This window comes from Podarcis muralis, chromosome 5 (assembly GCF_964188315.1).
Source record: "Podarcis muralis chromosome 5, rPodMur119.hap1.1, whole genome shotgun sequence".
Taxonomy (NCBI): domain Eukaryota; kingdom Metazoa; phylum Chordata; class Lepidosauria; order Squamata; family Lacertidae; genus Podarcis; species Podarcis muralis.
This window is the reverse complement of record NC_135659.1, coordinates 83,762,325-83,774,226: the sequence shown is the minus strand read 5'-3', so window position 1 is coordinate 83,774,226 and position 11,902 is coordinate 83,762,325.

The window sequence follows — 11,902 nt, the reverse complement described above, 5'->3', positions numbered from 1 at the left end:
AGGAAGACTCCCTGAGTGAGTGCTTGAGGGCCCTGCTCCTTCCTGCCACTTACCATCTGGCCCGGGGCGGGGCCTGACAGGCCTCACAAGGACAGTTGTTACTGCCGGAGAGGCACGGAGTGTTTTTAAAATGTGTTTTTTTTGTTTGTTTTTTAATTCTTTGGATTTTTTGTATGTGTGGGGTGGGGGTGGGATGGATGTTGGTTGGGCTTGGGGAATTATTTTTTTATTATTATTTTGATGTTTTTGTAATTTTTACATTTTTCGCTTGTATTGTTTTATTGGTTTTGGTTGTTTGTTTAAGGTGTTATTTTGTTTTTGTTTTTAGGGGGAGGGTTCAGGGCTGCCGGGGAGTGGGCCCCAGCCCATAAAATGGCTGGGGCATGTTCCACAGGGCGGGATGCACTGGGACAACCGATCTCAGTGATCACGGGTAGGAGGAGGAGTTACGCTAAGACCAGACCCTATCATTACAGAGGAGGCAGGTTTAGTCGTTGTCTGAGGACTATCCCTGCCTCCGGGTCTGGTCCTGACCGGATGGATACTAGAATCAGCAAGGGATACCCACATGACCTGAAGGTGCTGCTGTGCAATGCCAGGTCAATGATTCATAAGACCACTGCCATCCATGACTTGATCATGGATGGAGGATTTGACCTGGCTTGTATAACAGAGACCTGGTTGGATGAAGCAGATGGGCCTGTCCTTGCCGCTGCTTGTCCACCAGGTTTCTCTTACGCACAGCAACCCAGGTCATGTGGGCGGGGAGGGGGGGTTGCAGTGATTTTTAGGAAGTCATTAGTTTGCACCAGGCGTCCTGTTGGGAAGACCCAGTTTTCTGAGTGCATGTTCTGGAAGCTGGGCAATAGGGGCAGTACAGGATTCCTTTTGGTGTACCGACCTCCCCGCTGCACCAAGGATTCCCTGCCCGAGCTGCTTCAGGTCGTGGCGGATGTTCTCCTGGAGACACCTAGCTTGGTCGTCCTAGGGGATTTTAACATCCATGCCGACACGACCTTACAAGGGGCCGCTCGGGACTTCGTGGAAAGCATGGCCTCCATGGGGCTGTCCCTGAATAAGTCTGGCCCAACCCATAGCCGTGGACATGCCTTGGACCTGGTGTTTACCTCTATGGATGTTGGTGATCTGACACTAAGTAAAAGCGAAACGAAAGAAGTGCCATGGTCAGATCACTTCCTGGTGCAACTGGACTTCTCTGCGACCCATCCCCTCTGCAGGGAGGTGGGACCAATTCGGATGGTCCGCCCCCGCCACTTAATGGATCCAAATGGTTTCCAGAGAGTGGTAGGGGATGCTTTATCCCATGTTGATGGCCTTTCAGCTGATTCCCTGGTGGCCCGCTGGAATGTGGAGTTAACCAGGGCTATTGACTGTTTGGCTCCGAAGCGCCCTCTCCGATTGCATGGAGCCCGGACAGCCCCGTGGTTTTCCACGGATCTGAGGGCAATGAAACAATCGTTGAGACGGCTAGAGCGCCGGTGGCGGAGAACTCATTCCGAATCTGACCGGACACAGGTTAGAGCTCAACGTCGAGCCTACCAAGTGGCGATAGCGACGGCGAAGAAGAATTTCTTCACCGCCTCTATTGCATCTGCAGAAAACAGCAGCAGGAGACTTTTTCAGGTGGTTCACAATTTAGCGGAACCACCTGCAACATCGGGGCCCAGTACGGGCCACATGTTCTCCTGCAATGATTTTGCAAAGTTTTTTGCAGATAAAATCGCTCAGATTCGGGAAGAAGTAGACTCCACCGTGGGAGCAGGGCCGGGGCGGGAGAGTGCTAGAGTTCTGTCTAGTCAAGTTGAGTGGGATCAATTCCAATCTGTTACCTCCGAGGATGTGGACAGGCTGCTTGGACGAGTGAAACCAACCACCTGTCTCCTGGATCCTTGCCCATCCTGGCTTATAAAAGCTAGCCGGGAAGGACTGGGCGATGGGCTTCGTGGGGTGGTGAATGCTTCCCTCCGTGAGGGAGCCTTCCCAGACCCGCTGAAAGAGGCGGTTATTAAACCGCTTCTTAAAAAACCATCTTTAGATGCGGCCACGATGGCCAACTATCGCCCAGTCTCAAATCTTCCATTCCTGGGCAAGGTGATTGAGCGAGCGGTTGCCGAACAACTCCAGGCACGCCTGGAAGAAGCGGACCATTTGGATCCCTTCCAGTCGGGATTCAGGCCTCATCATGGGACTGAAACTGCCTTGGTCGCACTGGTTGATGATCTCCGGCGGGCTAGGGACAAAGGTGAGAGCTGTTTCCTAGTTCTGCTGGATCTCTCAGCGGCGTTTGATACCATCGACCATAGCATCCTTCTGGACCGTCTTGAGGGGCTGGGAGCTGGGGGCACTGTTATACAGTGGTTCCGCTCCTTCCTCCTGGGCCGTGTTCAGAAAGTGGTGGTGGGGGATGAGTGTTCAGACCCCTGGGCTCTCACTTGTGGGGTGCCTCAGGGTTCTGTCCTCTCCCCCATGCTTTTCAACATTTACATGCAGCCGCTGGGAGAGATCATCAGGAGGTTTGGGCTGGGTGTTCATCAGTATGCGGATGATACCCAGCTCTACCTCTCTTTTAAATCAGAACCAGTGAAGGCGGTGAAGGTCCTGTGTGAGTGTCTGGAGGCGGTTGGAGGATGGATGGCGGCTAACAGATTGAGGTTGAATCCTGACAAGACAGAAGTACTGTTTTTGGGGGACAGGAGGCGGGCAGGTGTGGAAGATTCCCTGGTCCTGAATGGGGTAACTGTGCCCCTGAAGGACCAGGTGCGCAGCCTGGGAGTCATTTTGGACTCACAGCTGTCCATGGAGGCACAGGTCAAATCCGTGTCCAGGGCAGCTGTTTACCAGCTCCATCTGGTACGTAGGCTGAGACCCTATCTGCCTGCGGACTGTCTCGCCAGAGTGGTACATGCTCTGGTTATCTCCCGCTTGGACTACTGCAATGCACTCTACGTGGGGCTACCTTTGAAGGTGACTCGGAAACTACAACTAATCCAGAATGCGGCAGCTAGACTGGTGACTGGGAGCGGCCGCCGAGACCATATAACACCGGTCTTGAAAGACTTGCATTGGCTCCCAGTACGTTTCCGAGCACAATTCAAAGTGTTGGTGCTGACCTTTAAAGCCCTAAACGGCCTCGGTCCAGTATACCTGAAGGAGCGTCTCCACCCCCATCATTCTGCCCGGACGCTGAGGTCCAGCGCCGAGGGCCTTCTGGCGGTTCCCTCATTGCGAGAAGCAAAGCTACAGGGAACCAGGCAGAGGGCCTTCTCGGTAGTGGCGCCCACCCTGTGGAACGCCCTTCCAGCAGATGTCAAAGTGATAAATAACTACCTGACATTCAAGAGACATCTTAAGGCAGCCCTGTTCAGGGAAGTTTTTAACATGTGATATTTTATTGTATTTTTGGTTTTTATGGAAGCCGCCCAGAGTGGCTGGGGAGGCCCAGCCAGATGGGCGGGGTATAAATAATAAATTATTATTATTATTATTATTATTATTATTATAAGGAAACACCTTGAACACACCCATCACAACTTTAAAAAAACGGAACCAGCAGAAGAGTCGTTTCTGCAAAGCACATCACTGCCCCCTTGAGGAAAGCATCAGCCTACCCCCTCCCCCCCCCCCATAATTCTGGCACCACAGAGACATTCATGTTAACATACCACACACTGTGAGCAAAGTGCTCCTGCTTAGTTGACAACGCAGAGCCAGTTATATTTCCTGTCAAGAGATGCATGGAGCTAATGAGAAAGAAGGAGGAAGAAACCCCAGGATCTGGCAAAGTCCCAAGCAGAGTGCGGCAGTGAGTTGTAAAGTCACATCCACACATCCGGCTTAACAACATGACTGAATTAGCAATGCATTCCTTTGGAGGATATGCTGCTAATAAGCCCATATGGCTCTGTTTGTCAAATGCTCTTCCATGTTGTTGTTAGTCTTGCATTTATATTAGTGCATCTACGAGCGGTGGAGGCTGACGAATGGGGCACTGCCCTAGCAACCTTGACCAAGGGGAAGATGGCATGTGGCTGGAGCATGCCAAGAGACTGATAGGATGGTGGGGGGTGAGGAATAAAAGCACGAAAGCTGTGCAATCCTAAACCTATTTACTCAAAAGTAAATGCCATGGCAAGTAGCAGATGTGGTGGTGGGCCTCCATCGCTCACCTGACCTCCCTCCAGCTGAGTCACTACACCAGAGATGAGGAAAGTTGAGGCAGAGGGAAGGTTGGTGTAGTGCAAAGGCGTTGGCAGAGCCCATCTAGTACTCCTGCCAACGCGTTTGAACTGTGCTGACTACACCAATACCTAGCCTTTGGTTTGGGAGATAAAGAGTGCAGCACGTACCAAGTCTCAGTCGGTAGGGTGTGAGAATCTAAAAATAAATAAAAAAGAAATATTCCTTAAATCCCTGTTCAATAGCAACACCCAACCATTCGTTAATGGCATTGTTCAGTATTTTAGGAACTAGCAAAATGTGCAAGTTCCTGAAGTATCTATTTTAGGAACCTAAAATAGATTCCTAAATATATTAAGAAGTTCTCTTGTGCACAGCCCATTTGTTCCAGTGGACTTCTGCAAGAGAGTGTCCTAATAGATTGCACCTTTTTGCCACCACCCTGTGTGTGTGTTTGTGTGTGTGTGTTTGTGTGTGTGTGTGTGTGTGTGTGTGTAACTGGTCGATATCTCTTCCAATGTAATTGTTGGTTGCCTAGAAACATCCCACTTTGATGCACATGGCTGGAACATGTGGGAGAATCAATGTTGTTTACAAAACACAAAGTCATTGTGATGGCAAAAAGCATGAGTCAGCGTGACCCCTGAAAGGGATTGCTGCAGCTGGAAGAGACTCAGCGGACAGAAATGCCTCAGCAACCCAAACGAACTCTCTCGCATGCACCTAAGCCAACAAGAGATGCAATATCTCCTCTTGGAAAGGAAAAAAAAAAGACAGGACTCAAAAAAAGCACAAACGCTTCTCTGCTGCCTAGCAACTGACTGTTATAGCAACAGTCTCCATGGGAAAGTGGAGGGTTTGTGAATGAGTTCTATAGTGAGCTCGCTTCAGCTGACATCGCCCCCACCATGGCAAACACTGCAGCCCTCAGTCATTCAAGCAAAACCCTTAATGAAGGCAAATTGGAGAGCTGCCTAAATGTGAATTGCTGCTTTGGGGGGGTCACGATTAGATGCCAATTTATAAGCATCAGGGGCGCTGACTAGATTAAGGGAAACAAATTGCCATGTAGGAGCCTGAGAGGCCATGAAATCAAGATAAAGCTTTCAGTCGTGGAGGGATGGGGCTCTTGTGGTCCTCTAGACATTGTTGGACTCCAGCTCCTATCAGCCCTCAGCCAGCATGGCCAATGGATGATGCGAGTTGTAGTCCAACAACAAATGAAGAGCCACAAGTTCTCCATTCCTGAGCTGCAGGGTTTTTTCAAAACAGTTTTATTACCTCACCTGCTCTTAGAATGGAGCAGGGCACATGCTGCCCGTCACACCTGCCAGATGAGCGGGGTATAAATAATAAAATTATTATTATTATTAGCCTGCCCTGTGGATGACCTGACTCGTTGACAGCTATGGACCCATGGGAAAAGTCTCCCACCAGTCCCAGAAAGGAAAACAACAACAACGTTGCATTTATATTCTACCATTCTTCCAAAGAGCTCAAGGTGGAGTGCACATTTTTCTTCCACTCCATTTTCTCTTCACAACAACCCTGTGAGGTAGCTTAGGCTGAGAGCAAGCTTCAGAGCTGATTGGGGATTTGAATCCTGGTATCCCAGGTCCTTGTCCAGCATTTCAGCACTCCGCACTGGCTATGAGTTAGGAGAGCATGGGAGTTCCATATATTTCCTTTGCTCTGAGATACAGTGGTACCTCAGGTTACATACGCTTCAGGTTACAGATGCTTCAGGTTACAGACTCCGCTAACCCATAAATAGTACCTCGGGTTAAGAACTTTGCTTCAGGATGAGAACAGAAATCATGCTCCGGCAGCCCGGTGGCAGCGGGAGGCCCCATTAGCTAAAGTGGTGCTTCAGGTTAAGAACAGTTTCAGGTTAAGAACAGACCTCCAGAATGAATTAAGTACTTAACACAAGGTACCACTGTATATTAGAACAGGGGTCAGCAAACTTTTTCAGCAGGGGGCTGGTCCACTGTCCCTCAGATCTTGGGGGAGCGGGGTGGACTATATTTTTTTGGGGGGGGGAATGAACGAATTCCTATGCCCCACAAACAACCCAGAGATGCATTTTAAATGAAAGCACACATTCTACTCATGTAAAAACACCAGCCAGGCCCCACAAATAACCCAGAGGTGCATTTTAAATAAAAGGACACATTCTACTCTTGTAAAAACATGCTGATTCCCAGACCGTCCGCGGGCCGGATTTACAAGGCGATTGGGCCAGATACGGCCCCCGGGCCTTAGTTTGCCTACTCATGTATTAGATGAAGCCTCTGGAGTTAATGCATTTTTTCCCAAGACCGCACAACCAACCACCCCTTTGATTAGATGTTTAGTTTATTTTTACTTAATCTTTCCGCCCCTTAATTCTTACTGGACACCACAATGTAGTTTTAACTAGACACAAAGCACACAGACAATATGTAAACCATCTTGCATAGCAATGCATAAAAGCCAATAAAAAGTCCCTCCAGGGAAACCAAGGTTATTCATTTATGCTCTTACATTAATTCGTGATTTTGCAATCTATAGCTATAATCTGAAAATGTTTACTCCAAATCTTTCTGGTCACTGCAGCAAATGATGTCACTTTGTACAGGGTAATTAATAAATATATCCATGGAAGTAGAGCATAGACGCACAGAACAACAGTCCCTAAAGTAATACAGATCCACTAATACAGATGCGTGACATTTCCCCTACAGGAGTGTGCACTGGTGTCAGAGGAAAGTATTGGAACCCTGTGCCAGCCCTACGTACAAAAGCTGTATTTTCACTGGTAATTGATCATAAATCTGCCAAGTACGGTGTTCAATAGTCCTCAGTCTTTAAACAGCAACATACTCAATATTAAATTCTATGGTGCTAAATTTGGAGCAGATTATGCCTTCGGAATTAAAAACATATCTCCGCTCTGCAGATTCATTGGCTTCTTACCAAGAAACCACTGTCTTTGTATTTAACACAGATGTGAAAAACGCCAAAGTGCTTCTTAAGCCAGTTAAAGAAGGCCCTGTGGTTCTGAGTGCCCAGTCCTGGGAAGGATAAGCCCACAGTTGAGTCGGGAGTAAGGAAGCCCTTTAGACAGTGATCTGGAGCAAATGGGCAGAGCAAGGGAACTATAGTGGTACCTCGGGTTACAAACGCTTCGGGTTACAAACTCCTCTAACCCAGAAGTAGTTGCTCCGGGTTGCAAACTTTGCCCCAGGATGAGAACGGAAATTGCGTGCCGGCGGCCCAGCAGAGGCGGGAGGCCCCATTAGCAAAAGTGTGCCTCAGGTTGAGAACGGTTTCGGGTTAAGAATGGACCTCCGGAACGCATTAAGTTCATAACCTGAGGTACCACTGTAAAAGGCAGTGAGTGTGTATCCACACAAAGTCCTGGTATCAAAGTCCAAGCACTCTATCATCTTTCCATCATCTCTTCCTGCACACAGTACCTGTGACACTGAGCAGATTCACCACCTGAAGCTCCTGGTGAGGTTCAGCTCATAGACTGTAGTCTTTGAAGGTCCTAGCTCAGAGGTCTCAGGTTTCAAGATTTTACGGTAGGTACTGGTGGTCCCTGGACTCAGCATCCAGACCTAGTGCTTCTGTGGGTGATGCTACTAATGCCATCCCATTTGAATCAATGTCCAAATCACTGCTAGTAGTCTAGGTCACAACATTGAGTAAAGTTCCTTTGATCATAGTGGTTCCTCTGCATTTACAAGGGATGTGGAAGAATGAAGTTCAGAATGACATCTGGTCCTGTTGTGCCCAATGACATTAACAAGTTATTTGGAGAGTTGAGATCTACCACTTTGGAACCTTTCCTTTCCTGGCTAGTGACATCTGACAGGGATGGGATTTGTATACAGACCTCAGAGGTCATTTTTGCTGCACTAAGAAATGGTGCAGCTCTTTCCAGTGTGGTGTAGTGGTTAAGAGCAGTAGACTTGTAATCTGGTGAACAGGGTTCGCATCCCCGCTCCTCCACATGCAGCTACTGGGTGACCTTGGGCCAGTCACACTTCTCTGAAGTCTCTCAGCCTCACTCACCTCACAGAGTGTTTGTTGTGGGGGAGGAGGGGAAAGGAGATTGTTAGCCGCTTTGAGACTCCTTAGGGTAGTGATAAAGCAAGATATCAAATTCTTCCTCCTCTTCTTCTTCTTCTTCTTCTTCTTCTTCTTCTTCTTCTTCTTCTTCTTCTTCTTGCTACCCTGAAGGAATAGGTGGTAAAAACCACTGCTTGGAAAGCCACATTAAAGAAATTTTCTCATAACGTCAAGTTCTCAGAGCAAGTGGTATCTTCTCAGCTCCAGACAGTCTTCAAGGACAAAACAAAGGCCACAAAAATTTAGCGTCAAAACTAATGGGGGTGGGGACAGCCTCCACAAAAACATATCAGCAAAGGTGGTCTCAGTGGCCAGAAGTGATTTTCTCTCAGGCTGTGGCAGCTTCACCTGCCCTATCTACAGTAACTGGGCCTTGCATTGGTGTGAAATGTGTAGTTAGGCCTTCCTAGCCTGAGATAACAGGATCCAAGTCACAATGGGGGGGGGGATGTTGAACAATAAGCAAGATGCAGAACAGATCCCAATACCTAACATTTCACTTCAGTACCACAGAGCTCCAACCATCTATAGCACTTTCAGATGGGACATATGGTTCGAATGGCACATTGAGGAACAAGCCACCCATGAAAAGTAGAAAACACTATTGAATGATCACAATATGAACAAAGGCCTACAGAGATTCTTCCTATTAATTGACTCTCTGATGGGTTACATTCCAGAAATTCTGTATGTCTCTGGACCATGAAATGAATACCCTTCTTTAATAAAACAATGAGTATCCAACAATTTCTTCCAGATGCTATATGTTTCATGAGTGCTTTGTCAGGTTTCTTCCATCAAGCCTCATAGTTCTTGGGATGGACAAGATATTAGAGACAGTCCACACACACATTTTTGTGTGTGGCCGTATTGAGTGTGGAAATGACTTGCTGACTCACATACCACCCACCTCAAATCTTCAGCTGAACAACCTACGCTGGGTGTTCCTCCATAAGTGTCAGTAATTCGTGGGTGAGCAACGGAGCAACTTTCTCTTTCCTCGTGAAATTTTTGCTCCATTGGGGGCTCCCTTTTGTGAATGCAGTGGCCTATCTGCTGACTGGGGAACATGGTTCACAACATGCAACACCATTGTTCAAACATCTACACTGGCTGCCCATTTACTACCGAGCCGGGTTGAAGGTCTGTGAATTAATTTATGAAGCCTTGAACAATTTAGGTTCAGTGTATCCTTATATCCTTATATTCGAGGTCAAGTACTGAGAACATCTGCAGGGATGTCATTGGTCATCCCTCAAGTTGAGAAGGTTCATTGGACTTCAACACAAAACCGAGTCTATCTTCCCAGTCCTGTGGAGTGGCACCTTCTGTTTTACTTTACTTGAAAAAGTAACTGAAAACTTTTCTATGCCACCAGGTCTATGCAGATGGGTATGAAAACATCTTTGGTAATGGTTAGCTGATTATCTATGATTTTGAATTTTTACATGGCATACATACATACACACACACACACACACACACACACACACACACATGATTCATATGATCAAAGGATGACCATAGAATCATAGAATCATTGAGTTGGAAGGGACTCCAAGGGTAATCTAATCCAACCCCTTGTATTCCTGGGTATTGTGGCCTTACAGTGCAATCTCATGCACGCTTATGCAGAAGCAAGCCCCACTGTCTTCAGTAAGCCCCATGGACTTCTGAGCAAATGTGCAAACTCTAAGGACTGCAGCCTGAGTTGATTAATGGTATGGATTTTAATTGATTCATTAATTACATCTGCCTGTCTTTCCATATGAATAAAACAATCATTCTTGAGTGTGAGGGGAAAGGAGTGTTGTCTCTTCTGGTTGGGGGGTGGGGCAACTGCCTTTGGTGATTTTTATAATTATTTTTATTAAACTCTTCCTTTAAAAGTCTGCTGCACATTTAAGTAGGGGACCTCTTTTGAAAATCCCAGGTCTCCCACGTTGACTCATCTCAGTTCTTATGTGGGTGTTATGTGCACAGGGCCAAGGACCAGAGTTGTGCTGAGAAGGCTTCCCTCTAACAACATCTCCCTCTCTTATAATATTAGAACCTGGGACCATCCAATGGAGCTGAATGTAAGAAGATTAAGGAAGAAAGGAAGGAAGTCCCTCTTCATACAGTGCATAGTTAAATTATGGAATCCATTCCTGCATGATGGCCACCCACTTGGATGTCTTTCAAAGAGGATTAGTCAAATTCACAGGGGAGAGGGCTCTCGCTGGCTACCAGCCATAATGACTATACTCTGCCTCCACTGTTGGAAGATGCTTCTGAATACCATTTGCTGGGAATCAGAAGTAGGGAGCTGCTGCTGCTGCTGCTACATTCAGTTCCTGCTTGTGAGCATCCCATATAGATGTCAGGAGGACCCGTAAGAACATGATGCTGGAATAGATTGATCTTTGGTCAGATCCAGCAAAGGCTTTTCATGTGTTCTTGTAAACAAACATCTGAACAGAGGGGACCTGTGTGTGTACAGTTGTGCCTTAAATGTTCAGGGTTCCAGATCTGGGGAAAGACTTTGCATGTATGGAAGCCACCCAGAGTGGCTGGGGAAACCCAGCCAGATGGGCGGGGTACAAATAATAAATTATTATTATTATTACAGACACCAAAGGAGAACTGATGTAATACCCACCATTCCCTTAACTTCAGTATTTTAATTAAGGCAAAAAATGTGTGACTTAATGATATTTCTAATCTCTCAACTTTTACTTTTCCATTAATAAAAGGGTGGGGAAGCTCTGGCCTTCCAGGCAGCAGAGGATAGCATGGGGAAAGGGGGACACCACCACTCGCCTGACCCCTGGACACTCACATTACTGTTGCTTACCAGGAGGTAGAAGGGGGGAGGGACAAACGAGTAGGGAGGTGTGGCACAAACACACCAGAGGAGCCAATCAGGTGTTCCTCCCAGTATGTTTGCGCTGCACCATTTTCCCGGCCACCTCCCCACTCCCTGCTCCCTGTCCCCCTGTACCATTCCTGTGTCAGGAGTTGAGCCTACACTCGAGTAGGACCCTGGCAGAGACACATGCCCGACTGGCATGTTCTCTCCCTCCTGGTCGATCATTCGAGAGCTTCAGAAGCTTTCTTCTGCCCGAACATCACAGTGACTGGTGCCAACCGACACCAGCACACTTAGAGATCCACAGAGTTTGCACATTTCGCGTGACAGACCTCAGCAACTCAGCATTTTGGCTAATCTACTTTATTTACATATAAGCACACACGGAGCACTGCAACATGGCTCCTCCTCTCTCTAGCATCAGACAGCAAAGAGAAAAAGAACAAAGGACAATAGTCCCACTTCATGGAACACAGTAACACAAACATCCTGTCTCCGTCACATCCCACTCTGTGGAGTCAAAACATATATCGTCATGTGATAGAGAAAAATCCCATGACTGCAATCACGGAGCAGGAATTCTAACACCCTGATGTCAGGGACTGGACTGAAGAGGGATGGTGGGGCTGCCCCTCCTCCTCCTGAACCTTCCCAAGAAGAGGAGGACAGCATAGATTTACAACGGCGGATTGTATAAGATCATGACTCTGAGACAGAAGAAGGACAGGGCTGAGA